At 36.7% G+C, this 26,852-nt stretch overlaps 1 protein-coding gene across 2 annotated transcripts in view; it reads left to right on the top strand.

Moving 5' to 3' along the window:
• Positions 1-26,852, top strand: part of PDGFD (platelet derived growth factor D) — a 148,482-nt gene that overhangs the window by 79,104 nt on the left and 42,526 nt on the right. The gene's annotated exons all lie outside the window — the stretch shown is intronic.

The raw sequence follows: 26,852 nt of genomic DNA, 5'->3' as shown, positions 1-26,852 counted from the left end.
GAACATATTTACACAATCAATACTGACAAAATACTAACTCCAGTCAGTTATTATGTTGGCACCAAGCACAACTTTGATAGTTCCAATATTTCCTTTTCAGCCGTAGAAAGTGTCTCAATGAACCCGAAAGGGGGAGACACAGACAAATTACTTTTACAATTAGAAACACGCTGGATTTTTTTAATTTAATGCCATTAACCCACCAGGACTCAATGTTGTCTTTTCCATTAAATCCTTTTTATTATAAAAAAATATGTACAAGTGCAACAACCAGCTAACAATGTGCTCTAATTCAAAACTATCCTTTAAAGATCACTCTCAGTTGAGGATGTACCCAAAATATTAGAAATCACAGAGCTGATTCAATATCTATCTCTTTGAGTTTCTGTATCCCTTTGGTTTGCATACCATATCCTTCCGTTCCAATTTGGTAACAAACTTAGAACAACTTAATATAATTGTTAGAATCCCATCTAGAGAACAAGGATAAATGTTCCTTTTTCCCTATTCCTCTTTACACTATCTCTAATAGGCTGAATACAATATTGTATTCATTACTTTGCACTTTTCTCTCGGTTTGAATGAACTACATAATTTCTTTCATGTCTCTCCTAAAGGAATGGATAACCCTTATATCGTGGGATTAGCAGTTTGTTGTGTTTGCATTAACCAATCAATACATGTTTAAAACAACGTCTAACTCTGACTGTAAACTATCAATATGTGAATAAATATATTTATTTATAATATATTTTTATAATAACCTCCAATTCTGACTGTTAACTTACAAATAATGTGAAAAAATAAATACATGTACACCGTCTTTGAAGGTTTCATAGGGCATATAGGACTGTAACACCGTAACCAAATATTAGGCCTGCGGTGAGGAATTTATTGTTTGCTGTTTGTTTTTTGTCCGAGGAAAAATTAATGGGTATGATAATATTACTTATAACACATGAATGTAATATAGCAGCTGTGACATGGCATACTGGTATGGTAAGACCCACAATACAATATATTTGATGTCTGGGTATCCTAAATTTATGTGTTCTATATAATAATCATATGACATATATATAATGGATATATTCATCTTCTTATCTCCATTTGTTTGATCACTCCTCGTCTAACATATTACTTACCTACACTTATATTAGCATACACATACATAGATAACATATAGAAGTAAATTATCAGTCTAATTGTCATCCCATTGGCTCTTCATAGGTTTACTTACTCAAAAATAACTTTAATTAATGTTCATATAACATTCATACTAAAACATTTTTTAATTTCCTAATTTATTTTATTACAGGATTTTTTGTTCATATATCCAAATCAACACTATTAGACAATTCATTACCCATATCCTTCCCCTAGTACCTTAACCTTACCAAGGACGGGAGTGCCCCTCAAATAGGTACGCTCTGGTGTGAGCATAAAAACCTGCTTTCCTGGTGTGCAAACCCCAACCTAACCCCCGTATAGGCACCAGCCGTATCCCGATGCCCAGGACTGGCCAAGCAGGAACTTTTTTCTAAGTCCTTGCATGTGACCAGTGAAGGTGGTACTAGCCAATACATAGTTTAAACATTTTAATCTTTTGCATTTACTAGCAACGACAGAGCGAAAACATTCTACTAAGATGCATTTACTAGCAATGACATAACCTATATATTGACGGACAACCGCCAGAAGCAGCCCTTTTAGGATGCTGCTGACGGTATGTCCGTGGAACTACATGGAATCCAATGCAGAAATGTAAGTTTGATCATTCCTTTCTCACTTTAATAACCAATATAATCCTGTTTTCACTATTACTATTACTAGTACTATTTGGAGGGAAGAATGAGAGATACCATTCGCATTACTAAATACTAATAAGGAGATATGCCCCCAGTGTATAATTTTTGAACTAAACCTTTTTAATTTACGTTCCTTATTTTAATTTCTCTATATCTTACATACCTACCGTATATATTCACATCTTTCCAGCACGCCACATACGGTTACTCCCCAGAGGAAATCACAACATAGCAAAATACACCAACAACTAACTAGTAGGTATTCCATTTTACACACAAACTTCTATACCATTTAATAACGCACATCAATTATATCTACTTTTTAGATACATACCAAAATTTATTATTAATGAATATATTTACACACATACACATATTGATATATATATATATATATATATATATATATATTGATTTACTTTCCCACCCTATTATCATCAGTATCAGCTCCATAGCTTACATTTTGGACTAATGAACAGCTTTGAGAGAACTACCAAGGAAAGTGAGTGAATACATTACTTCTCTATCATAAATAAGCAATGTGGTTATACTTCTTACACGTAAAATTAATTTACAGGTTCTCTACTTACATGCTTATGGTCCTTGTTCTCCAATATTGCCACCTCTACTATCCTATTGTATACTACCAGAACATTGTTAGCAGACTTTTTCTGCTTACAGGCAGCATACAAGTAAGCCTTTTAGAACATTATCAATTTTGCTATCTTAAATTATGGAGTTTTTCAATAATTTTCAAATAAGCCTTGAATAGTAATTATACCCTTTTCTTACCTAGAAAGTTTTAACTATACAACTATCCGGCTGCTCCAATCTTTATCTCTATTATAACACGTGGTCCCTTAAATCATAAATCGACAGATGAAAGTAAGTTTTTTCTTATTTCCTTTTTGACCATACACCTGCAATGTGAAAGCAACAATCGTTCTATGAAAATGTATGTATTATATGGTACTTCTGTGTATATATTATATGTTATTCCAGCATATCGAACGCTTAAATCCCCTGAGGAAGCCATTATTGGGTGAAATGCGTCGGGTCCGAGTTCTTTCAAACTCTCTTTATTGTAACTGCCTAAATTTTGTGTAAAATGACCACAGACTTTATGATCTATTATATCTAAGCAAATTCTGTTAGCAAAACTTCTAGCACAGGAGAACTTTGTATAGTTGAGACTATTTGTTCCTATAAAATAATAAATCTTTACAATTTTTACGGTTCCAGTGTCGAAAAAAAATCAGTTTTTTTCTTCTCTTTTCCTTTGCCCATTAGAAACATTGGTCCATGAATCCTGTCATGGTGGGAGGTTATTGACATTGGTTTATGAATCCTGCCATGGTGAGACGATTAGTGACATTGGTCTATGAATCTTGCCATGGTGGAACATTACAGACATTGGTCTATGAATCCTGCCATAGTGGGACGTTGGAGACATTAGTCTATGAATCCTGTCATGCTATGAATCTTGCCATGGTGGAACATTACAGACATTGGTCTATGAATCCTGCCATAGTGGGACGTTGGAGACATTAGTCTATGAATCCTGTCATGGTGGGAGGTTATTGACATTGGCCTATGAATCCTGCCATGGTGGGACGATTAGTGACATTGGTCTATGAATCTTGCCATGGTGGAACTTTACAGACATTGGTCTATGAATCCTGCCATAGTGGGACGTTGGAGACATTAGTCTATGAATTCTGCCATGGTGGGAAGTTAGAGACTTTGGTTTATGAATCCTGCCATGGTGGGACATTAGTAACATTGTTCTTTGAATCCTACTATGGTGGGATGTTGGAGACATTGGTCTATGAATCCTGCCGTAGTGGGATATTGGAGACATTGGTCTATGAATTCTGCCGTAGTGGGATATTGGAGACATTGGTCTATGAATTATGCCATGGTGGGATTGATGGTAATGTTACATGTAATTTGTAAAGCGCTAAATATGATAACCCAATATAATTATTGGAATAAAAATAAATACACATCTAAGAAATGTAGTTTTGAGTTTATTGTTATCAAACAAATGGTTTTTGATTTTAAGTTTGTTGAAAATAAGAACATTTTGGGACAAAAAGTATATGGCTCAATCCTGAAAATAATCATGTAAATATTTGTAGCAAAAAAACAAATCTCTCGTGCACTTGTTATAAGACAGCTGTACAAAATATCAGCAACCGCTCCTAATGTATCAAAACAGCTTTTCCAAGTGGTACATTAACAGTTCTGACGTTCGTACTCATATTTGTTCTTTGAAACGTCAGATTGCTTTTACCTGGAAGTTATATTTCATATGTTGTGCATTCTCGCAAATGAGTTAGATAAATAGTAGCCTCAACATGGAACATTCACAGGCTTCTTCCAGGAATCTCTTGCCAGTAATAAAACAGATGTTGCATCATGAGAAATATTTACAGACTTAGGACCATGTCACATGGACGATTCTTTTGCAGCGGTCTTTTTTTTTTTTTGTAAAGATTTCTCTGTAAGAAAATTATAGTTATTTTCTGTAACACAGCCATTTGCAGCTCAGTTACTTAGAGATTGAGTTTCAGCAATGTTTTGTTTCAGCAACAGGATTGCCAGCAACTTATTCACCTTTTTGTGCTTAGCTACCAACCATTATTGGGAAAGTGAAATCACTAGTTACAAATCACTGTGAATCGTGGACATTAGTGATTTGGAGAAGTGAAAACTCGTTGCTAAAAAAAATTTCATGTTGTATGGTTTTTAATACCATACAAAACAAGGCAATAGAATGCGCCATCAAGAATGTATCTGTAATCAGCTGTCAGAACAAGGTAGGTGAATTCAAACTCCCGTTGTCACTGTAATTTCTATCAATTTCAGTGACAAACAAAAATGTATTGTAGACTACATGTCCTTTGATGACATGGCTGTATTCATTTTTTGGGTTATTATTATTAGGGATGAGCGAGAATGTCTCCGGCATTCTCGAGAAAATTTCCTCAAACTTCCGATGGTTCCGCGAAATTTCAGCAAACCAATTTCGGGAAACCATCAAAAGATCTAGGAAATTATAACAGGAGGATTTACAGGATTCCCTGGGAATCCTCCTGTTTGTGATCCCCGGGGATCGCACACTGTTCTCAATAAATGCAGCCGTGGCTGCATTCATTGAGAAGATCCCCAGCACTAGAGGTTAATTAACCTCTAGTGCCCCGGGGATGGCAAACAGGAGGATTCCCAGGGAATCCTGTGAATCCCCTGTGAATCCTCCTGTTATAATTTCCTCGATGTTTCGATGGTTTCGCAAAATTGGTTTCCTCAGCCAATCTGAGAGCACTAGAGGTTTTGAATGGGGAAACTTGTCCCCATTTAACCTCTAGAGGCGGGGATCTCAAACAGGATTCCCAGGGCTGCAATCATTTTTGCAATCAATCCACTGCGATCCCGAGGCACTTGTAATCCATTTATCCTCTAGTGCCAGGGATCGCACACTGAGATGATCAATGAATGCAGCCAACCCTGCATTCACTGATCAGCACAGCCCGGGATCTTTTTTTTTTTTTTTAATTTGAGCTCGATCTGCGAATTTACACCAGTCATTCTCGCTTACAATTTCGTTAAGTGAGAATGGCTGAATTCGCCGCAAGATCCAGTTTTAAAATCCCGTTCGCGCATCCCTAATTATTATCACCTGGTGATACTTTCTGCCCCTGAATGTCCACAGCATTCCACTGTATCTGTTAAGGCATCCATCGTTGCCACCCAGGCTGGTTGCAAACATATCCTTTGGGCATCTTCATTACAATGGAGTTTATGTAATTGGTATTTATTCAGATCCTAGCCAATATCTTTAAATAGGTGAATGGTCAGTGTATAATGATGGCAAATGTTCTTTCTAAATAAGCAAACAAACCAGTTACCAAAACTTAAATACTAACTTAGCTCATAGGGAGCTGCATTTAAAGAATACTTAAAAAATAATAAGCGTAGGAGCAACAGCTGTGGGGTGTGTAGTAAAGAGTTTTAGATAAGAAGCTGCAAGATAACACTCACAGCTTGTTGGTAACACACAGAGAAGAGCAGCAGAAATATGCAAAGCAAAGAGATATAAACACATGGTATATCATGAACACTGTAATAGTCCAAGCACTGTTGCCAATCTTTTTCCTAGAAACTCTGTTTTTAAACCAGTATCCACAATAATATATTTTTTTTAACTTTTCCATGGGGACTTTACAGAAACAATAGAAAGTAAAAGGAATTTACGATTCAACCATAACAAATATATAGCATTTTTATGTGTTATTTTATCTAGTCTGGCATTAGTAAGCTAAACATAAAAAGTGATTTGCTATATTGTACGGGACATTTAGAGATATTATCCAAAATTCTTTATTAAAAAAACATTGTACTTCCTGTGCCTAGGCACCTTTGTAACTTTAGTCTCATAGCTGTGTATCTGAGATCAGTATAGTACTGCTGCCTCTTACTTCAAGTTTTTGAAGGTTTGGAGTGAGATTTGGTGATGCCACTGCTGCAATGTTCAATGTTGTCCTTGCTGGAGATGAAGGTCGCCCTGAAGACCTGTCGTGAATGCATCTCCTTGCTTCTGTATACATTCTGTATATGTCTGGTTCCTGTGTCTCTCCTGATGTTGCTCGATCATTCCTCCACCAGTTATCATTACCATCCATCATGGGTGAGGTACTTATAAGAAACGTACCTTTTCCACCAAGATGTCAACCAAGGTGGCAGCCACCATATACAGACAGGGTGCAGATCACAACAAGGCAAATCCACAATGAGGAAATGATTAAATGCGGAAATACAACATGTATGAATAGTCATTCGTTGAGAAGTCGTTGTTCTTTTTTCATTTTTGGCACAGCTTCCAGTGTCCAGGTCTCTTGTTCATCTATAAGTACTTCCATGAATAGTGCTCACCTACATTTTACAGAATTCATACATAACTTGGTTTTATGCTAGGCATGCATACCTAAATGCTGTTGGTTTTGAAGATTATACTCATGGTTTCAAACATGCAGGATTACTTCTAGTAGAACATCATGCTATGAACTTGAAGATCTGAAAGAGCTAAAAAATTTAGAGAACTGTTTAATGTACTTATTAGGTTAATTATTATTAAATCCTATATTGCAAGATTTAGACTTTCTTAAAACATGAGTTCAATTTAAAATTCAGAGAAAAAAATTATAATCCGTTTGTTTAGATCTAATTGATAAGGCCACTAGGTTCTCCCTCATTCCAGCTCTGCGGGCTGGGACTGGGACCTGAAAGGACACTGTTGATGAAGCCAACTGCAAATGTTGTAGAGGGCTGAATTTGAGGGGAAATGTGTCAGGAACAAAGACTGAAAAAATTGCAACCATTGACATCAAAGCTGCTGTTACTCAAGCTGTAAAAGCCTGGTTTGTTACCAGTATTTGGTAGAGGGCTTCATGTAGCCCACCCACTGGCACAACATTCTGTAGCTTCCAAGTAGGAAGAGCAACAACATAAACTGAACACAATAAAGTAGATCTTCTTACATTCTTCCGCAGGCTCAAATGTGGTCCCAAAAAGTTGGGAACTAATCTTTGCATGTAGTTTTTGCTGCGGTGGATCGCAGTGTGGTTCTTGAAAGCCACAAGTTGTTTTTGACCATGAGGTTGGAAGAATTCCACCAGCTACCTGGAGGGCAACACATTCAAACATGTAACCCTGCAGTTTACTACTCTTGGGCAGATAACATCAGCTTGTTATGCACCTGGGAGCAGCTAACCATGTGGTTTTCAACCAAAAGTTTGACAGGTGCCTTAGTGTCGCCAGAAAAGAACAGTAAAGGTTCCCCATGAAATTGACTGGTTCTCTCCTATACCTGGTGCCTTGTGAGGGACAAACTGATTTTTTTTTTTAATTATTTTAAAGTTGACATACAATAAACTTTTCGACTATAGAAATAGTAAGTACATGTTTCAAAATGAAATCTCTCTGAATCATTTTATATATTGGACAATTATGTTGGAATACAACGAGTGTAATATTACTCCGGGTTAATCCAATGACAACGCCAACCAGTGACAAAGATATTATGATGCTTCCAGAACACACAGAACCAAAGGACTGAAGCCAATGGCTTACTGCCAAATGTGAACACTTTTAGTCTTATGCTGACAGATCGTTCCAGTATATTGGGATGGTTATCTTGTGTTTATTGTTCTTCCTGTACTTTTATTCTGCTGGGATTTTGTCCATGAATTGTTGCCATCCAGTGGTGCAAAACTGCATATATTTCTTTTATTTGCTATGAAAACAGATTTAATCCCTAATAAATACTGATTGTTGGACAATTTCTGTGATTTATATCATGAATTTGTTTTATTCTTTGTACAGACATTTTTATATATATTTTTGGCTTTTGTATTTAATAAAAGTGGCCTTCAGGCAAACAGCTAAAATTCATAAAATTGATATGTTTCACTTGTCAAAGAATTTGTTTTTCTGTCGCAGTTAAATATTAATAGGTCTTGTCCTTCCCCCAGTCTCTGACTATAAAGGAGATGGCCAGACTGATGAGCTTATCACTTTGTCACTGTATTATATAAAGACTGCAAGAAGTTGATATAAAGTCTATTTATTGATGTGATATATTTGACCTCACGCCTTACTGTATTCATATCGCTTTTATATGAATCTATGTAGAGTGCCTTATCTATCTCCTTCATGTTGCAGATGATCAATGACCAACTAAAGGAGGAGCTCATACAGAAGTCTGACAATTTGTTTTACAGATACTTCATTTGTAAAGAAAACCTATGGCTATCACATATTTTTAAATCCCCTATATCTGAGCAATACCTGCGCTTTCTCATCTTGTGTCTTTTTAAAAACCCTGCAAGAACAGAACATATAAGTACCACTTAATCTGCCAGAAAATGCACTTGTCTCCAATTGTGGCTGACAAACACAGCATTATTTTGGACTTAGTTGTGTCAGCCCTGCCCATTGTCTTTTGCTAAACTATTTACCTAAACTTATTCTCTTCCTAATCTCCAGCATATAGATTCATTGATGTATAGTCAATAGGAAATTTGAGTTGTTTAGTAGGGTGGGAAAATGTTTTCACATTTCACATAAAAGAGCAAAAAAAGCAAACAGAAGAATATAATTAGAAGGGTTTCCACACTCCTTTTCAAGTAGAAAATGTGTTTTAAAGCAAGTCCTCACTAACCTTTTTTAGCTGCAGAAACTGCGTAGTCATTAACTCACAAAAAAAAAAACAGGAATCATTAAAATTCTTTGTTCTCTCATCCAGAGCTCTGCTCTGCTTTCATCAGAGACTAGAAGGCTGCTAAATAATTCTTCCACAAGTTCCACAAGGGAGCGGGGGTAGCTGAGAGGATAACTTGGACAACTTCAGTGTACCTATTGAAAATTTTGAGGTGAATTGCTCCACAGTACCTGCAGCTGCACGGGTCAGTGTTTTTATTTTAAAGCTTACCAGTTAAGAATATGTACATATTAACTGTCCAGTTCATAGCCTGACCACAGTTACACTTAAATTTTAGTGCCACTAATTTTCCATAGGTAACGTCCTACCTTTGCCTAATTTGCCTAATTTGTCTCTCAGGAACAAGGAAAGTTAGCCCTGAGAAAGCTCTGATTTCTGGTGTATGTGACAATGCTAAATGACCAAATGGTCAAGTACCTGTACTAAACTAAAATCTTGGTTTATACTCAAGTATGTATGGTAAACTTCTGGCACCCTGTTTTGAAACTCAACAGAATAACTAATCCCCAGCCACTGGAGGTCTGTGACTCTTCCAGATACTACTACATAAAAAGTGGTTTCTCCCACTGGCTCATTCATCCTTTAGCGACAGCTTTACTTTAAAATGGCAAACTGAGCTTCCCTAGAGGTGTGGCCCCACTAATGGGCAGATGGAACCTTTAGATTCTGTTTCTCTCTGCTCATAAAGCTGCTGCTGTCTAGTATTATTCCTTTGCAGTGCTTTTCAACCAGGGTTCATCCAGAGGTTTCTAGGGGTTCCTTGATGTGTTCCTCTCAGGATAGTTTAGGTGACACAAATTATTTTTTTGGCGATCTGAAGAGGTTGGCATTCTTCCCACTGACCACCACACTTATATACAGTGAGCTGTGTATACAGTTATTATAGCCCGGGTTCCCTGGAGACCTTGAAAAGATTTGCATGATGGAGCGTATCCTATTTCCCCATAATATAGAATTCAGGGCTTTTTAAGTAAGATGCCAGAACTGCTGTATTGCAAATAAAACGCTTCTGATATCTGGACTTGTTGCATCTCCTGGATTGCAATTGCAATTTGTTAAATATTTTCATTGACTGCAGTTGATCATTAACAGGCAGCATTACCTAATCACCCCCCAGAGAAAACTTAATACTTACTTTAAGGTAAAGCACTACATTAAAAGATTTAGCCTTTTCACACTCCTCTAACTTGTGCTGCAACCGAGCAGTAAACTTTTTCTTCAATTAAAAAGTAGATTAAAAATACATTTTCTGCCATTAGCATTTTTCTGTTTACATTGCACTGAATCATTAAAACATAAATGAATATAATGAACTCAAATTTACATTCTAAATGCCCAATTAAAAATAATGATATTGCCTACCTATATTTGCACAAAGCGCCTGTGTTCTAAATATGAACGTTTCATTTTTGTCCTATGCGCTGCTAAATAGTCATTAAGGATTTTCTGCCCGGCTCTAGAGCCAGCAAGGGTCTTTAATCACGATAGGATTTTTTTTTCTTTTGTTGCACATAAAAGACATCTGTTACAATCCTTTTTATTTTAGCATCTCATCTTTTTCCTGAATTCATTATATACTTGGCTGCAAAACGCCTGATTGCTTCCACAACTGTCTGACACACTTTATTGTCATTTTATCTTCTACTGTAATTTATGAAATATTCTGTAATACTGAGTTGGCAGAAAACCATCACTGGTGAATTTAAATGGTGAGAGTAGTGGATTGTTCTTAACCGGTGCCAGACTTGGACTAAGAGACGGCCCTTTTTACATAAAACAGAGCAGCCTGGTTTGTGTGCTATGGAAAAGTTTGAAAAGTATTTTCTATTAACCACCTGCACTTTTTTTCACGCCCAAAGTATAATAAATGGCAAAACTTTTCATTTTATTTTTGCATACATCAGTAAATAGTTGGACATTGTTTTGCACTCTTTATCTTCATTGGGAAGATTTACCCTTCTTTTAGTCCTGGTGACTATTTATACAAAGACTGAAAGTAAGGGGAAATATCCAACATTTTAGATTTTTCCTATGAGCATGAGATACGGACAAATCTTCCAATAAGGACCTATGTTCTGCTTACCTGTCTAAGGTAGGAATACAAAAAAAATTAGTCTAACAGACTGCAAAAAGTAACATAATAAAGAATTTCACCATTCATTCACCTAGTTTAAAAAAAAAAAAAAGTTTGGGTTAAACTTTCGCATACACTGAGTTTTATGTAATCAACAAAAAAAAAGATTCTGCTGAGATTTTCATATGTGAAATGAGAAGCTTTGGCTGCAGAATCTGTTGAGTGTGTTTCTGCTTTCTGAATCACAAATTAGACTTTCCAGGTACGTGTAAATCTTCTTGCTGGCTTGGAAAAAGTTTATAATACTAATATTATATATATATATATATATATATATATATATATATATATATCTATAAATATATATATATATACTGAGGGTTTTTTCCACCCTAGACAGATAAACAAAATATTGGTCCTCTTTTGTAGATTTCTCCTCGCTTATACACTGTACCAGTCATGTGACCAACATGAAGACAAAAGTGTCAGTGACATCATCTTCACCTAGGTATTGCAGGTGGACGATGAGGTTAAGTTTGATTGTTAATTTTTTGTTTTTTTTGTAATTTATTTGCTGCAGTATGTGTTTGGGAAAGGCATGGGGGCTTAAAAATTGTAACTGGATCATCTGTTTTAGTGGAAAGACACCTTTAATGTTGATACAAAATTAGTAATAATATAAATTTGTATTACTTTTTTGAATGCATTTTGAAAATTTGCAAGCAGACAAGTTTTTTTTTTTGTAGAAAGGAAAAGCAATGTGCCTTTTGTATTAAAATACATTTTCCTGACGATTTAGAATTTTTGTACTAAACTATCCTCTCCTCGCTCCGTTTCCATTGCCAGTCCTCTTCAGGGTTCAGGATCCTCAGTCATCTTGATTGACCAGGCCAAAAAACTTACCAGTTACAAATTCAATCATTCCTGCAATCCAGCTATTTGTTTGTACACTGAGCAGTGCATGCTTTCATTATGTATTCATTACATACTGGCTACTAGGATATAGGACTGGGGTCTAGAATTGAAACTCTGGTTTATTTAACTCCAATGCAGATTTAGGTCATAAAGATAAAAATAAAATATATGTGCTTTCCATAGGATGGAAAAGTCAACCAAGCCAAAAGTCCAGTTCCACTTACTCAACTTGAAGGTCATCCAAAAGTCTGCAACCACAATGGCTTTAGATGTAATGCAATCTGTATCAAATGACCAGATGTGTAATAGTTACTCCTTGCTGGGAAAGGTTCTTTAGTCAGCATAAAAACCACAGCAAACTTACATAATATCAGGTTGTGTAAACTTGCTACTTTTAGCTTTGGTTGTGATTTGCAAGAGTTTATAATGTTAGAAATCCCTTTAGAATAAGAGCAATCTTCATCAGATGTGGCAATTGGACCAGTCTACAATCTTTAGAAATGCAAAATAAGTTGACACAGGAAGGTTGCGTTTACCCTATAGGCTAATTATCAAAGTTAGTTACTTGCCTAAAGATTCGGCCCTAAATCTTGGTTTTCCTACTAATTTTATAGATTGTGTTTAAGCAGTTACAGATCAGTGGGAACAGGCCTATAGATTGCCTGTATGTCAGGTATCCAAGAGATAAACAGATGTCTAAAATCTTTTTTTGTTTTTTTTGAAATTTTTTGTTTTTTTGAATGATCTAACGGTCCATCATACTGTTTTTATTTTTATTGATTTAATTTTATTTACTTCTTCTAGATTTCCAAATGCTCTCCTAGTAGTAGCTCAAACCTACAGTTATATTGAGACCAGGTGCATTGTAGAAATGGAGTAAAATAAACCCATATGTTGAAAGAGTTTCAAATAAGAAAAAAAAGATGTGTATACAGTGGTAAATGATTGTTTCTTGTATCTATTTCTGCTTGTTTTTGGAGATCTAGGCATCCATTGTGGTTACAGTATTACAAGGGCAGTATTACTCTCTCAGTATTACTTTTCCAAATTATTACTAAATTTTTAGCATGCAGGCAAACTCTGGTCACCTTGTGTTGCAAATTGGCAGGCTTGTAGCCTCCGATCTCCTGCTGTATCATATTTATAGTCTTCGTCATCATCTCCTGTATCATGCTTCTGGCCATCTACTGTAGCATGCTCATAGTCTCTGACCATCTCTTATTGCATGTCCACAGTCTTTGTCCATGACCTGTAGTATTCATAAAGTCTCTGACAGTTTTTAGTGTACCACAGTACACACAGTGAAAATCAATCCGTTATCAAACATTGATTGGGATTGATTGAATTTAGTAAACATTAACTCACTGATCCACAATAGTTAAAGTCAAAATATTTTCTTATGAATAGAACACATGGTCATCATTCCTCTTGTGCAGAAGAATTGATATGTGCTGTATAAAAAACATGGTGTGAATTATGAAATCTACCATGGAAAATGGCTGAACAAACTACTTGGGGAATAAGTTGTCAGTCATGTAACTGAAGTCAATTTCGAGAAACATAACAGTGACTGATAAGTCGTTTCCCCAGGGTCCCATTGCCTTGCAGAGGAATCATTTATAATCTGTAGTGCTGGTAAGGGACTATACTTATTCCACATACACTAATAGATCAATCCAGTAATTGAAAAAAATGACTTCCAGGCTCCCAGGTGTGCAAGCTGGGATATCTTTAAAGAAACAGCAGAATCATCACTATTACCAATAAGTATGTATTTATTGGCATATATTGGCTAATTAAAGATTAGCTATACATTTGTAAAGTTATGCATAAAGTTTCTACCCTTTAGCTCACCCCTATAATTTTTATACTCACCTTGGTCCACTATCCTACAAAATATACAGACAACGGCCAAGGCAAGGTCTTTGTAGTTACCAAAACTGGTCCAAGAAAAAACAACTGCTAAACCAGCAACAGGGTCATGGGTGCCCAAGGATCATTGATGCACATGCTGGAGAGAAGTTTAGCCATTTGGTCTGATCCCACAGAAACTGCTACAGTAGAAAAAACAAATGTTGGCCATGCCAGAAAAGTACCAAAAATATACAATGCATCACAATTTGTGTATGGAGCTGCATACCCACAGACCGGTCAAGAGATGCTCACCCCTGTCCACTGGAGAATGTGCCTACAGTGGGCACATGGCCAGGTGTATAAAACACATTTTGTTTTGCAGAAAATAAAGATTCCATTGGAATTTTGTAAACATGGAAGACATGATTGCACATTTAATTCTACAAACAATATAAATATGACTTATTAAGTTTTGTCTTGTCAATGAGTTTAACTAATGTTTGTTTGAAACCATCTATCTACCCTATGCAAAATATCAGTTGCCGTTTTATATATATATATATATATATATATATATATATATATATATATATTTATTTATATATATCCCAGCGCGCATGATTCCCCTCTTTTTGTGTATGTGACTATAATTGAAATCTGTGGACATTTGTGTGCCCCAAGGAAAGTGGAAAAAACATACAAGGATAAAAAATGAAAGAACAGTAAAATGTCTGGGGGGAGGTTTGAAAATCAATAGGTTACACATTCTGCACTAAAACATGAGCTACCTTGCTATTTATATTTGGAATTTCTTGTTTGTGATTGGTTTGGATGTAGAGGAAGCAATATGTTAAACTTAATATACCAGCCTTCAAATATATTTTTTTTTATCTTACCCCAATACTATGAGTATTCACAATTTAACTTTCCTTTCCTTTTCAAGACTTATAAATACTGACCACCTCTTGAAATATACATTATGCACCTCACTCTATCCTCATAAATAATAAATTTCCACCTTCCTTGGAACTTGTATAGACATGATCTGTCTTCTTTCAGGTTCATTTACCTTGCATTGGAGATACCTTTGAGATCCTCCTGAATTCCCTATTGCAGGTGCTTCTAAGCTGCCTTTAAATGTCTGCTAACATGCATCTAAATGCATCAAAAACTACTTCTGCATTCCCATTCATGTATTCATGAAGTAAAGAAGTTTTGTCATGAACAGATTCCTGTTTCCCCAACCCTTCACACAGTTTTACAAATATTAACAATTCTTCTTTCATACCCACCAAATAAATATTCACTTTCAGCCTTTCTTGCCGAGCTCCATAAATATTCATAATCCACCTCTCCTAAACACCAACATTAATATTCACAATCCACCTAATGTACCCAATCCCAATGAAATATTCATAAACTACCTTACTTTCTGTCCCCCCCCCCATAATTATTCATAATCAACCTTACTTAGCTTACCTTACTTACCCCATAAATTTTCCTAACCCAACTTCCTTACCATCTTCATAATTCATAATTGACCTTTTCAGCCATCCCAATGTCTCCAATAGATCTCCAATAAAGATCTGTAATCTAACTTTGGTACCTGCTTCCATTCCAGTTTGGCTTTACTACCCATCACCCTAAATATTTATAAATCATCTTCTATGTTTAGCTAATTATACCCCCCCCCCTCCCCATTAAGTACAATACCTATTAAACACTTGATAACAAACTCCCTGATTGTTGCAATTATTAAGGCAGATTTTTTTCCAATGACTTTTAGCTCAATAATGCCAGATAGTGGGGTCTAGCACAAATGGGATTACAGAAAATTAATACAGTTTTTTTGGATTGGCAATGCCTCTACATGGGGGATTTTCATGTGAATCTGTGGGCTCCCAGAAGAGAGACTGAAAAGTGTAATAGGACAAGGCCAAACTTGACTCCAACAGGAAAAGTCAATTTTTACAGAATAACGTCACTGAAATTTTTTTTCCTGACAAAGTCAAGCTTGGTTACACCTCTCTTCTCCAAACCTCTGGGCCTGACTTTAGTAAAAGTTTACAAATTACAATTAAAGTTTTACAAAAATAGACTATCATGAAAGCACCTGGGCGATTCAGAAAACCTCTATGTTGGTCAATGTCTCCATGTTACATTAAATAAACCAAAATTATTCTGAAAAATGTGCATGTAACCTGAGCTACCCATTTTTTTGAATCATCTAAACATTTTGACCTTTAAATTTCACAGAAAGTAATTCTTGGTCATGCATACGTTATTTGTGTCTTTCATTTGTATTGTTCAAGTTTACTAAATGGATTAATAGGTGGATTGTAAGTTTATTACTTCACTGTTCACTGTTGGGATTTGTTTCCCTACATTTTGCAAAGCCGGGCTTGGTAGACACTCAACTTTGGTAGGGACATTGAATTGTGAGCCCATCTAAAGCAGGGGTCCCCAACCTCCGGTCCATTGGAGACCCCTGCTTTAGAGGGGGCATCCGACAAGTGAGCTGCGACTCTGGCCGGTGCACCCATCAGCGGGGTCAGGAGAAGGACTCTGCTTGGGGGGGCAAGACGGCCATAGCTCCGGACCATGTCTCCCAGGGACATGGCAGGCTCAGGGCGGTGGGCGGGTTGTGTCTCTGGACACAACCTGCCCACTCTCCCATCGTAGGCTCAGACCTGCGATGAGAGAGTGGGCGGGTTCTGGAATCATGACGTCACTATGGGGGGAAGTTTCTTCCCCTTTGAGTGACACATGGCACCCCGCGCATGCACGGTCCAGAGTCCATGCATTTAGTGGCCTGCGACGTCAAAAAGTTTAGGAACCACTGCTCTAAAGAACAGTTAGTGACATGACTATGGCCTTTGTAAAGCGTGGGTAATATAAGTGCAATATATGTGGTATATAAATATTAGATAACAATATACAAAAATACTGCATATTGTAAAAAGTGCACCAGTAAGATAAATCAGCAATGGCTTTTGAAAGATAGTTTGTGTCACCTCACATATTCTGCTTTCATGATCATTTTGAGTGTGGTTGTCATGCATGTGGATTTTGCTAAAACATTTACTACTGCTCCTTAAAAAAACAAGCTTTTAAAGTTTAGGATGAGTTAGGGATGAATGTTTGTACATAAGTAAGGAACTGGTTAAAAGACAGAAGACAAGACTGAAAAAGGAGCAAGTTGGAATTGAGCTAAAGTTAGCAGTGGTATACCACAGGGACCAGTATGTGGCCAAGTTCTTTTCAATCCTTTTTATGTAGAACCTCGCCGATACAGCTCAGTGCTAAAGCTGTAATACTGAAACTCACAAAAATGCAGCATGGTTTGGTGGTAAGACAAAATAGTGACAGCAGGGAGGTTCAAAATTAGTTTTTTTCTCCTGTGAATCTTTTTCTGTAGTATTATATAAAATAAATATGTAGTTAAAGCAGTATTTTTCCTAGAAGTTAGTTGTGATTAGGCTGTAGGGACATCGTGGCCCCTGCATTGTGACCCAACTTTTCAGTAACCACCTGAAAACAACCGGGTCGTTACTGAAAAGTGTTGGGTTGTTCACCCATCTAAAAGGGGCTGGGGAGAACACTGTTAAAGTAACTTATATAAGTATATATAGGTAATTTCTAAATATATTTTTATTTTGGATGGACTGGGGAATTATTTTCATGTTATCTCTTTTTATTGGATGGATTTGCCTTAACATTATGTCCTTTACAGGTAACAAATAACAAGAAAGTTAAAGGAAATCTCTCCAAAGTAAAGGAATTTCCCTCCTAAATAGTATCCTCCACTCTTTGGAAGATTACTCATGTTCTGGTAGTAACTCAAAAATGTGAACAGTTGCTAGGACAAAAATAGAGTGAATCTCCTTGATGGGAACTGAGTCAGCAGTGAGTCTGTTCCAACCCCTTGTTCAGTTCCATCCTCCTACCCCTATCATTGCACAATGTCCGTCTGTACAGTTTCTTGTAATTTCTACCAGGGGTGCACGTGATAGGGTGACACCACAGGAACTGGAAGACAGTTATCATTGCATTAAGCTAGGAACACACTTGCAATAATTATCGTTAGAAAAAAAAAACGACTAATGATTATGCATTATTATTTTGAATGATCATATTGTGCACAATTCTGTACATGTTGTAACAATACGATCGTTCAAATATAACCCACCAATAATGTACACAGGCTAGATACGATTGTTTGAACGATGCAGGAAGTGACATGTAAAGGAGAAGGTGTACTGCAGAACCATCCACGATCACTGAACGACCGTACACACAATAGATATCGAACGATCATCGCTCAATTAGATCCGCTGGGACGGTCAATCCTAGTTTGTCTGCGTCGTTGTGCACTTTTTTGTTAATGATTATAAAAAAATCGGTCGTTAGTCGTTCATTTCCAACGATAATTATTGCAAGTGTGTACGCAGCTTAAGAAAAGGACCATAATGGCATGACCATTAGTAAAAACAAGTTTTGAAATTACATTTTTATATGAGATTTTAAAGATTGGATTTGCATACACTTTCAGCAACATTTCAATTGGATGATCAGCCTTCAAAATGAACAGCAAACCATTGTATGTGAAGGAAACAGACACATCAGAGAGGTCAGGGAAAAAAAACTGTACCATGTGAATGTTATGCTGTTGTTGTCACTTAGATTCATGGTTTTAGAAAATTTTTATACAAAGCATTAGAGTATTTGTTGAGTCATTATTGACTACTGCCATGAATGAAAAGGTAGCAGACTTGTATTCTCTTCTAGTCTTGTTAAATAATGGCTTCATCTGACCCCTGTCAATCATCACCTTCCTATGTAGCAGTCAAAAAATAGAGGGCCCTGAAAACTAAGAGTTTCAATTAAAAGCTTAACTCAAGGCAGATATTAAAAAGGTGTACATAAATTAAATGCATTTATTAACCTTTTGACCAAATAAGTCATGGGCCCCTAAACTATGGCCTGTGGGCTAAATATTAGGCACAGCAGCATTGGCATGGAGACAATGCCACCTGGCCCCCGGAAAAGGTGACAGGTTGATAATGTAAAGCACATTAAAGGCCAGTGTTTTTATTATAATAATAATTATTATTATTGTTATTATTATTAATAATAAAGAGGATTTATATAGCGCCAACATATTATGCAGTGCTGTACATTACATTTTTCACACTGTACCCCCTACCAGTCAGCTAGAAAGCCCCCAACAACCACGTTGACACAAAAATTGTGTTAGAGAATTGTTACTTATGTCATATGTATATTGGTTACAAAAATTGGCCACTACTATTGTATTTTTTAATTGTCAGTAAACATTTCAGAGGTACTGACAACAAAGGGTTAGAACTCCTTTTGGGTTTTCTGTGGCCATTGTTCCTGAAACAGCCCCACATTGGGCATCTAAACGTGTGAAGTTTTGTTGAATACAAGTCTGCTATGGCTCATTCATCTGAGCTGTATGCCATTACCATTACCATATCTGCTTTTGTTGGCTTGTATTGGCCATACTGTGGTGGGCAAAGCTGCCCTCCAAGCAGTTGACTCCCATCCACCTCATTCCTTTTTATTTTGCTTAATGTCTTGCTTTGCTAGTGCTACCTTTGGTGTGCTAAGCTACTTTCTGATCTTACTCCCATTAGGCTAGGCTCATGTCTAAAAGGGAAACAAAGCTTACTTTTGGGAGATTTCTTTTCATTCCTGTGTAACGCAAAGGAGAGAACATTCTGTAATGGGACACAGATGGGAAAAAAAAGTATTTCAATGGTTTTAATTATTCTCTATAAATCATTGGAAGCTGTTTTATTATTATTATGCAAACAACCCCAGTCCCTACCCCACCTTCCTAAAGTCCCTCCACCCCAGATATATGGTAGCCTATTTTGTGGTCCAGTAGCATCAGGAGCCCTTCTTTTTTGGTAGCGGAATAGCCCCAGCTGACATGATGATTTTCCCCCAAGAAGATCATCCATAATGACCTGGGCTTATAATAAATAGATGGGACGATGGTGGGTATTGGAGGATCAATGCCAGATCACAGAGCAGTGAGTCTGCTGGCACAGAGAAGGTAAGTGTTAAAGCAAGAGCTACATCTTAGCTGAGTTTGAAATGAATAACATAAAGTTATGTTTTACCTGCCCATAACCGCACAATTTCTATTGTTTACCAAGCACCCTATACAGAATGACCCTATAGCTTCTATTAAATCAAAACTTCTAGTTGTTGTTTATAATATTTGCTGCTCATTCTTGAATGAACAAGGCAGCGCACCAGCAAATTTATGTCATAACCTAAAAATACATTTCTCCGCTTTTCAGATGTTCTCTTCTAAACTTCATTTTGCTGATGCAGTTACTGAGTGCTTAGTGCATGACTCACCAGGCACAACAATGACATGAAGGGGAGATACACAGACTCCAGATTTATACCAGAGACTTTATAACATTGTATTGTCTGGCTTCATCTGCACTGAAGTCCAGAGGATTCTCAAGCAAAGATATGTATAAAGGGAGAAGTCCATTATTAATTGCAGCTAATAAAAAAAAAATGCCCCAATGTTCTCTGCTGCAACAAAGAATTTAGTTTGAAAAAAAAAAACAGATCTAGCTTAAAGTTTATTGTAAAATTTTTCTATTAATTTATTTTGAATTAAATTATTGTGTACTGTGTATTGCAACAGTGGAACTTCCACCTGCCAGAGATAGCCGAGGTCCAGCACAAAATTACGGCGTTAGAACCATCACCTACTGGGCTTTTGATCTCGCTGACTTCTTTAAGAGTTGACGCATTGACAATTTGAGTTTCTTGGTGTGTGTGGAGGTTCTTTAGTAAATGAATTTTATTATAGTTCCCTAATTTTAGACTGTGCCTGAAGGTGAAGCCGGGAGCACATAGTAAATTAAATTATATAGTCTTAAAAAAGTTTTTTGTGTAACTAGAATTCTTTGCTATTGTTACAAACAATTCTGCCCGATGCACAAAAATATATTTATGTATGTGCTTTCAAACTACAGATGCAAACAACGTATGATCCTCCACCACAACAAGGCGATACACTCAGCCTCATTTCTTTGCCAAGAATAAAATCCAGAGCAGCAACATATTTTTCTCTACTCTGGAGAGTTATAATTAGAACAGATGCTGTCCCCCTGGAATACGCTTTGTGCTGATACCAGATTGGAATTAATGCCAAACATCTTACCCTTCATTCTAGAGGAAGTAAACATCTTGACTGGGATTGCTAGAGCGTGTAGTAAGTGTACCAAACAGCACATGCGCAAGCATGAAACATTTATTTAAATAATGCAAAATTCAGCATTTAACAGTTAAGGGGGACTTGTGTGTATAAATACATTGCATGTTGTACAGCAAATTATTAATAAAATATTATTTCCTCCTGTTGTTTTAAAACTTTGTGTTCAACTATTCCCCATAAATCCCTCTATCCTTACCAGAGAACTGCAAAACCATAATTCCTTAGGCTATAATCCAAAGTCTTCTTTTGTAGCTACCCCATTGTTTTGTATAAAGCTGACACATGCCCACATTCATCATACATAATATAAAAAATGGGGTATATAGGTTTCTTATAGGTAGGAAGCTGCCACTGCAACCACTCTGCTGCCCTCAGGCACAAATAGTGCAAACCACCAGCAGGTATAGTACAGACTAAACTGCATAAACCAACACTATATATATATATATATATATATATATATGTATTTTAAAATAAACAGTAAGAGTTTAATTTTTCTTAAGCTCTAGCTTTTATAACAGCAGTTCTTGAATTCCACACACCCAGAAGAAAACAAAAACGAGCAGTTAATTGGATTCCCCCAAAAAATCTGATGTGAATGACATATAGATATGATTGGAACATTGGGCTTGATATAATAAAACTCTCCAAGACTGGGCAAGATAGACTTCCATGGAAACTGAGGCATCCAGCAAACCTGAAACTGAAAAAATTGCCAACTAAAAGCAAATTAATTTTAGTAGACCACCTTTCAGGTTAATTGCATCACCCAGGTTCTCCTATAATAGTCTGTCTTCTCCAAGGGCTTTAATAATTAAGGCCCATTACATTGTGACCTCTTCTGATATTGATATCACTGTGGACTTAGCACTCTGTAAAAAGAAGACTGGATGTGGCAGTGGCTGTGGGGCTTTTATGAACACAGCCAAGTATAAAGAGGTTCCAGAATTTACATGATTGTGTCATCTCCGAGACAGAATTTCAGTTCAGAAAGAACAAGCTGACCAGGTTTGCTGGATCACTCAGCTTCACTGATGAAAGTGTATCCTCTCCAGCCTTGGAAAGCTTGAATAAATCAGGGCCATACATCTTAGTGTTAGACCCCAGCTATCTCTGACAGGTGAAAGTTGCAGTGCTGCCACTTCCAGGAGTCAACTTTAAAATGGCAGAGTTGTGTTACCAATATACAGTGGCATATATAAGTATATTTTATCATCAGCAAACAATCAACTGCAAAAGCAAAAAAGTGATTAGTTTGCTCAAATTAAATACAATACAAAGGAGTTGCAAATGACAATCAAGTACAAGCAATGACACAGGAGGGGAAGATAGACCCTGCCCATCAGAATTTACTTTCCAAGAGTTGGAGGGAGGGTAGTACACAATAAGAGGGGGAATGGAAAGGTGGCAAATAAGTGTTGGGTTATTAGACTGATAGAAACAGGCAAGTTTGAAAAGATGAGTTTGATACTCTTTTTTTTTAAATATGTGGAACAGATGTGGAATAGAATGAGGAAAGGGGTTCAAGAAGGCAAGGGCAGCTCTAGAAAAGTCTTGGGGCTATGCATGGGAAGAGGTTATGAGTGAGGAAATCATTAGGCCATTGGAGGAGTGGAGAGGAAAGCTAGGAATGTATTTGTGTATAGGGTAAGAAATGTAGGTGGTACTAAGAACTATAAAGAGATTTTAAAGCAAAGCACAGTAGCCTGAATTTGATTCTGAGGTCAAATCCTAAGTATATGGCCAACCTTATATTTCAGGCTCACACTTTACTTTGCAGTAAATAAGTAAATAAGTCTGTATAGAGAAGCAAAACATACAAAGATTGAGCAATCAATAACTGAGCTTTGCTGATATGAAGCTTACCCACATAAATCCAGGATCAGAACAAAATATTGATTAACCATATTATATAAAGATGCAAAAAGAGTTACTTTAAAGCATTTAGTTACTTTAAAGAGTATTTAGCTAAATAACATGAATAAGTGCAGTAAAGTATCTATGACATTGTTCTTGGTAGTGAAGGATTGGGCTGTTACTTTAAATAATGGCATGTCTTTGGACAGGATATAATTATCGTCATTCTTCGAAATAACTATTTATAATTATACATACTACTAGCAAAGTAAAGTGTGAGCCTGACGTTATAATATCCACTGGCACGCCTTGCAATTTTTCCAGCGCTGGGTTGATTGAAAAAATTGGCTCTTTTTCCATTATCCGCAGAACGCCTGACAAGCCTCTATGCGGTATAGTTACCAGAAAATTAAACAGAATCCTTTGAGAGAGGAATGGACAGAGCTTAAATAAATGGACATTCAAAAAAATCAATACACAGCAACTGTTTGTTGGCTCAGACAATGTCCTATTACTTTGACTATGCAGCTAAAATATAGAACTGTGCTGCATCTTCAATTACATTGCCTCAGCAGACTGCTCATAATTACATAGATCAGAGGAGAAGCTCTTGTTTTGGTAACTACTCCACACTTTCCAAGTTTTGTTGACTCATCATTGGCTGGAGTTAGGCATTGAGTTTTTTGGTAACAAGAAAAAAAAGAAATATATTTAAAATGTGTATGTTCTTGGTTCTATATACTATTTATTTGAACACTATCGACAGTATAAGATTTATAGTGTTTAAAAAATAATAAAATATGTAATTAAATAAAACAATTTTATACATTTTAAGCACAATCAACCCAATTATTTTCTTTTCTAAAAGCAGTCATTTTATTTTAATCATTTTTAATGTTTATTGGCACAAGGCTGAACTGCCTTAAACACCTCCAGCCCTTTTCAGCTGCCGACCTCTGGTTTACTTAAAGCAGAACTGAACGTTGGTAGGTGGTGAGCTTCTGCCATTGTGGCACAGACTTACCTTGCAGCAAATAAAGGTACTGGAACCTGTCACTGCTGGGTCCCAGGGAGCCACCATCTTTACCACCTACACCAGTAACCTTCTATATCCATGGTGAATTCTCTTCAACCATTGGATGACCACTGAATATGTTATGTTGGGCCTGATATATCAAACTCTCCAAAACAGGAGAAGATAGACTATCATGGAAAAACTGGGGTGATCCAGCAAACCTGGAATGGATCTAGTCCAGGATTTAAAATGTTTGCCAGCTAATAGCAATGATTTTTAATAAATCCAATTTGGGTTTGCCGGATAACCCAGCTTTTTCCATGATAGTCTATCGTGTCCAGAATTGGGGAGCTTCAATAAATCAGGCCCATTACATTGTGACCTCCTCTAATATTGACATAACTATGGACTGGCTGGTTCAGTTTGAGCCAAGCTCTACATTACACGGCACATACACCATGCAGGGTAGACAAGTCTTTTTTTTAGTCTCTTTTGTCTTTTAGCTGTACTTCCTGGTGATTTTTTTTAGTTTTGGTCTGCTTTATTAATATGATCTAGGTAACCACATTAGGTAAAAAGTGTAGATGGGGGAGACACCCAATAGCAATAAAGACTTATTAAACAAAGATTTATTCCTTCTCAACTAAATTCAACTAAAACTAAAAACAGTTCTGCTTAAAAAGATTAGATCTGCAGCTACAAGGCTGACGTGTATTTTAAATACAAACACATAGTATGTCACTTATCACCAGTGGAAAGATTTTTCTCTCTATAATTTGGTTATGTGTCCTGAGGAACAGTAAACTATTTACATCTTCTGTCCACATCTTTTGCTTTGTTTAACTAATATTCCGAAAAAGCATTCGTTTCTGATGACAAGTTCATTAAACACAATCCGTAACCCTGATCTTGGATTTTCAACAATCATTTTATTTCATTTAGTTCTCTATAACAAAATGAACTCTATGGAAAGCATTGTAGAGAAGGAAGCTCCTGGGGCATTTTTTTGGCACCAGTTACTAAAAGGCATCACTACTAACCTTATATGGCAAGGAGAATTACGCTGCTATTTACATGGGTCATTAAAATGTCAATGTGGTAAAACGCGTGTGGTCCCTAAATCCCCTATACTATTTCTCTGATGCCAAGATGAACAGATGAAACGGCTGGAGATGCTGGCTAGCAGGTGAACCGAGGACACAGAAGTGGTGAACAGTCCTCATTCCTGCTGTGAGTGACCACTTTATATCATGTAAGCAATTTGTTTCGGCTATTAAGAGGAAAGTGTGCTCATTTTATTTATATGTTTGTTTTTTTTATAGGCATAAGCTTTATTTGTAAAATGATAACTATCAGTAAGGTATATAATGAGTGTAGTGTAGTATGAAAATGTTTATAGAGGTAAAATAAAACATTTTTGTGGACCTACATTTCCCCCCTAAAACCAGCATTAACTCTTCCAGGAACCTCTTTTTGTACAAAGCGCATAAACAGGTTCTTGGAAGTCAAGGCAGCAGCATTGATTTGTTGGAAAATTAGTCAATAAATGTTTGTGGAGGCAGACCCAGAGACACGGGATTGGCAGGGTTCAGGAGTGGAGAACTCAGACAACACTGCTTGGGATGTCTGTGGTGCAGAGGTCATCTATATCAGGATGTCAGGAACTGGATTTCAAGAAAATTACCAGGTATTCTTCTGTACTTGCCCAGAAAACATGGGTAAATGTGAATTCATTGCTGAGATGTACGACACATGTTTTTTTTTAGTTTGCCAAGAGTTAGGTGGAACATTAATATTTTGGGGATTTTACTCAATACCTATACAAATCTATTAGCTTCCCCTGCAGGGCAAAGAAACATATCAAATGACTGTGTGAAAGTGACTATGTGAAAAAAAGCATAGAAGAAACTTTTCTAAGCAGCTACTATGCATTTCCCTTGTTTGCCACCATCTTTAGCCATGAAGAATTCCAGAATCGAAGATCATGTCTCTCTTTTAGTATTTATTAGATGCCTTTCAAACCTCAGTCACAACATTTGCACTATTCTCATACCGTGGAAAGCCAAAGAATCCCCAAATCGAGCCACACCTTTTAGGCTATGTACACACGTCCAATATTTGTCGTTGGAAAGGATCTTTCATGATCCTTACCACAACAAACGACTGCATGATGCAGGAACAAATGCTGTACATACAGCACCGGAAAGCACCGGTAAGGGAAGGGGGGAACAACGGAGCGGCACCCTGTTGCACTCTCTCCTCGTTCACTTCCATTATGATTGTTCGTCTTCCATCGTACACCACAAGCACTGTGCACAAACAAGATTCTCCGAGACGATTAACAGACGAGAACCTTTGCATGTGTGTACCTAGCCTTATGCTTGCACTTACCAAGAAGAAGGGCTTGTCTACATTATGGACAAGATGAAAACCAAATTCCAGAAAAAAACTAAGTTCATCATGTCTCTTTCACACAAACTCATTTAGCCAATAGAACAGACACAAAACACAATCAGCTATACCATGCTCAAAACCTTCTGAGATCAGAATTTAAAGGCTTCAGGGAATCACCTACTGTGCTACAAAACCTCAGCGAGCACTGGTGAACCCTGGTTTCAGAAATAAATTGTACTTCAGGAATATTGCTAATTTAGATTTCTAAGCAATAATCTGGATTTTCCCATTGATTTATTAAGATGCGTAGATTTATATTAATTTTAACTGTTGGAATTTCTTGTTGTTATGTGACTATCTCAGTACCCCCCCCCCCCCCC

This window comes from Pyxicephalus adspersus, chromosome 1 (genome assembly GCF_032062135.1).
Source record: "Pyxicephalus adspersus chromosome 1, UCB_Pads_2.0, whole genome shotgun sequence".
NCBI classification, from domain to species: Eukaryota; Metazoa; Chordata; class Amphibia; order Anura; family Pyxicephalidae; genus Pyxicephalus; species Pyxicephalus adspersus.
This window is presented reverse-complemented; position numbering and strand designations above follow the sequence as displayed.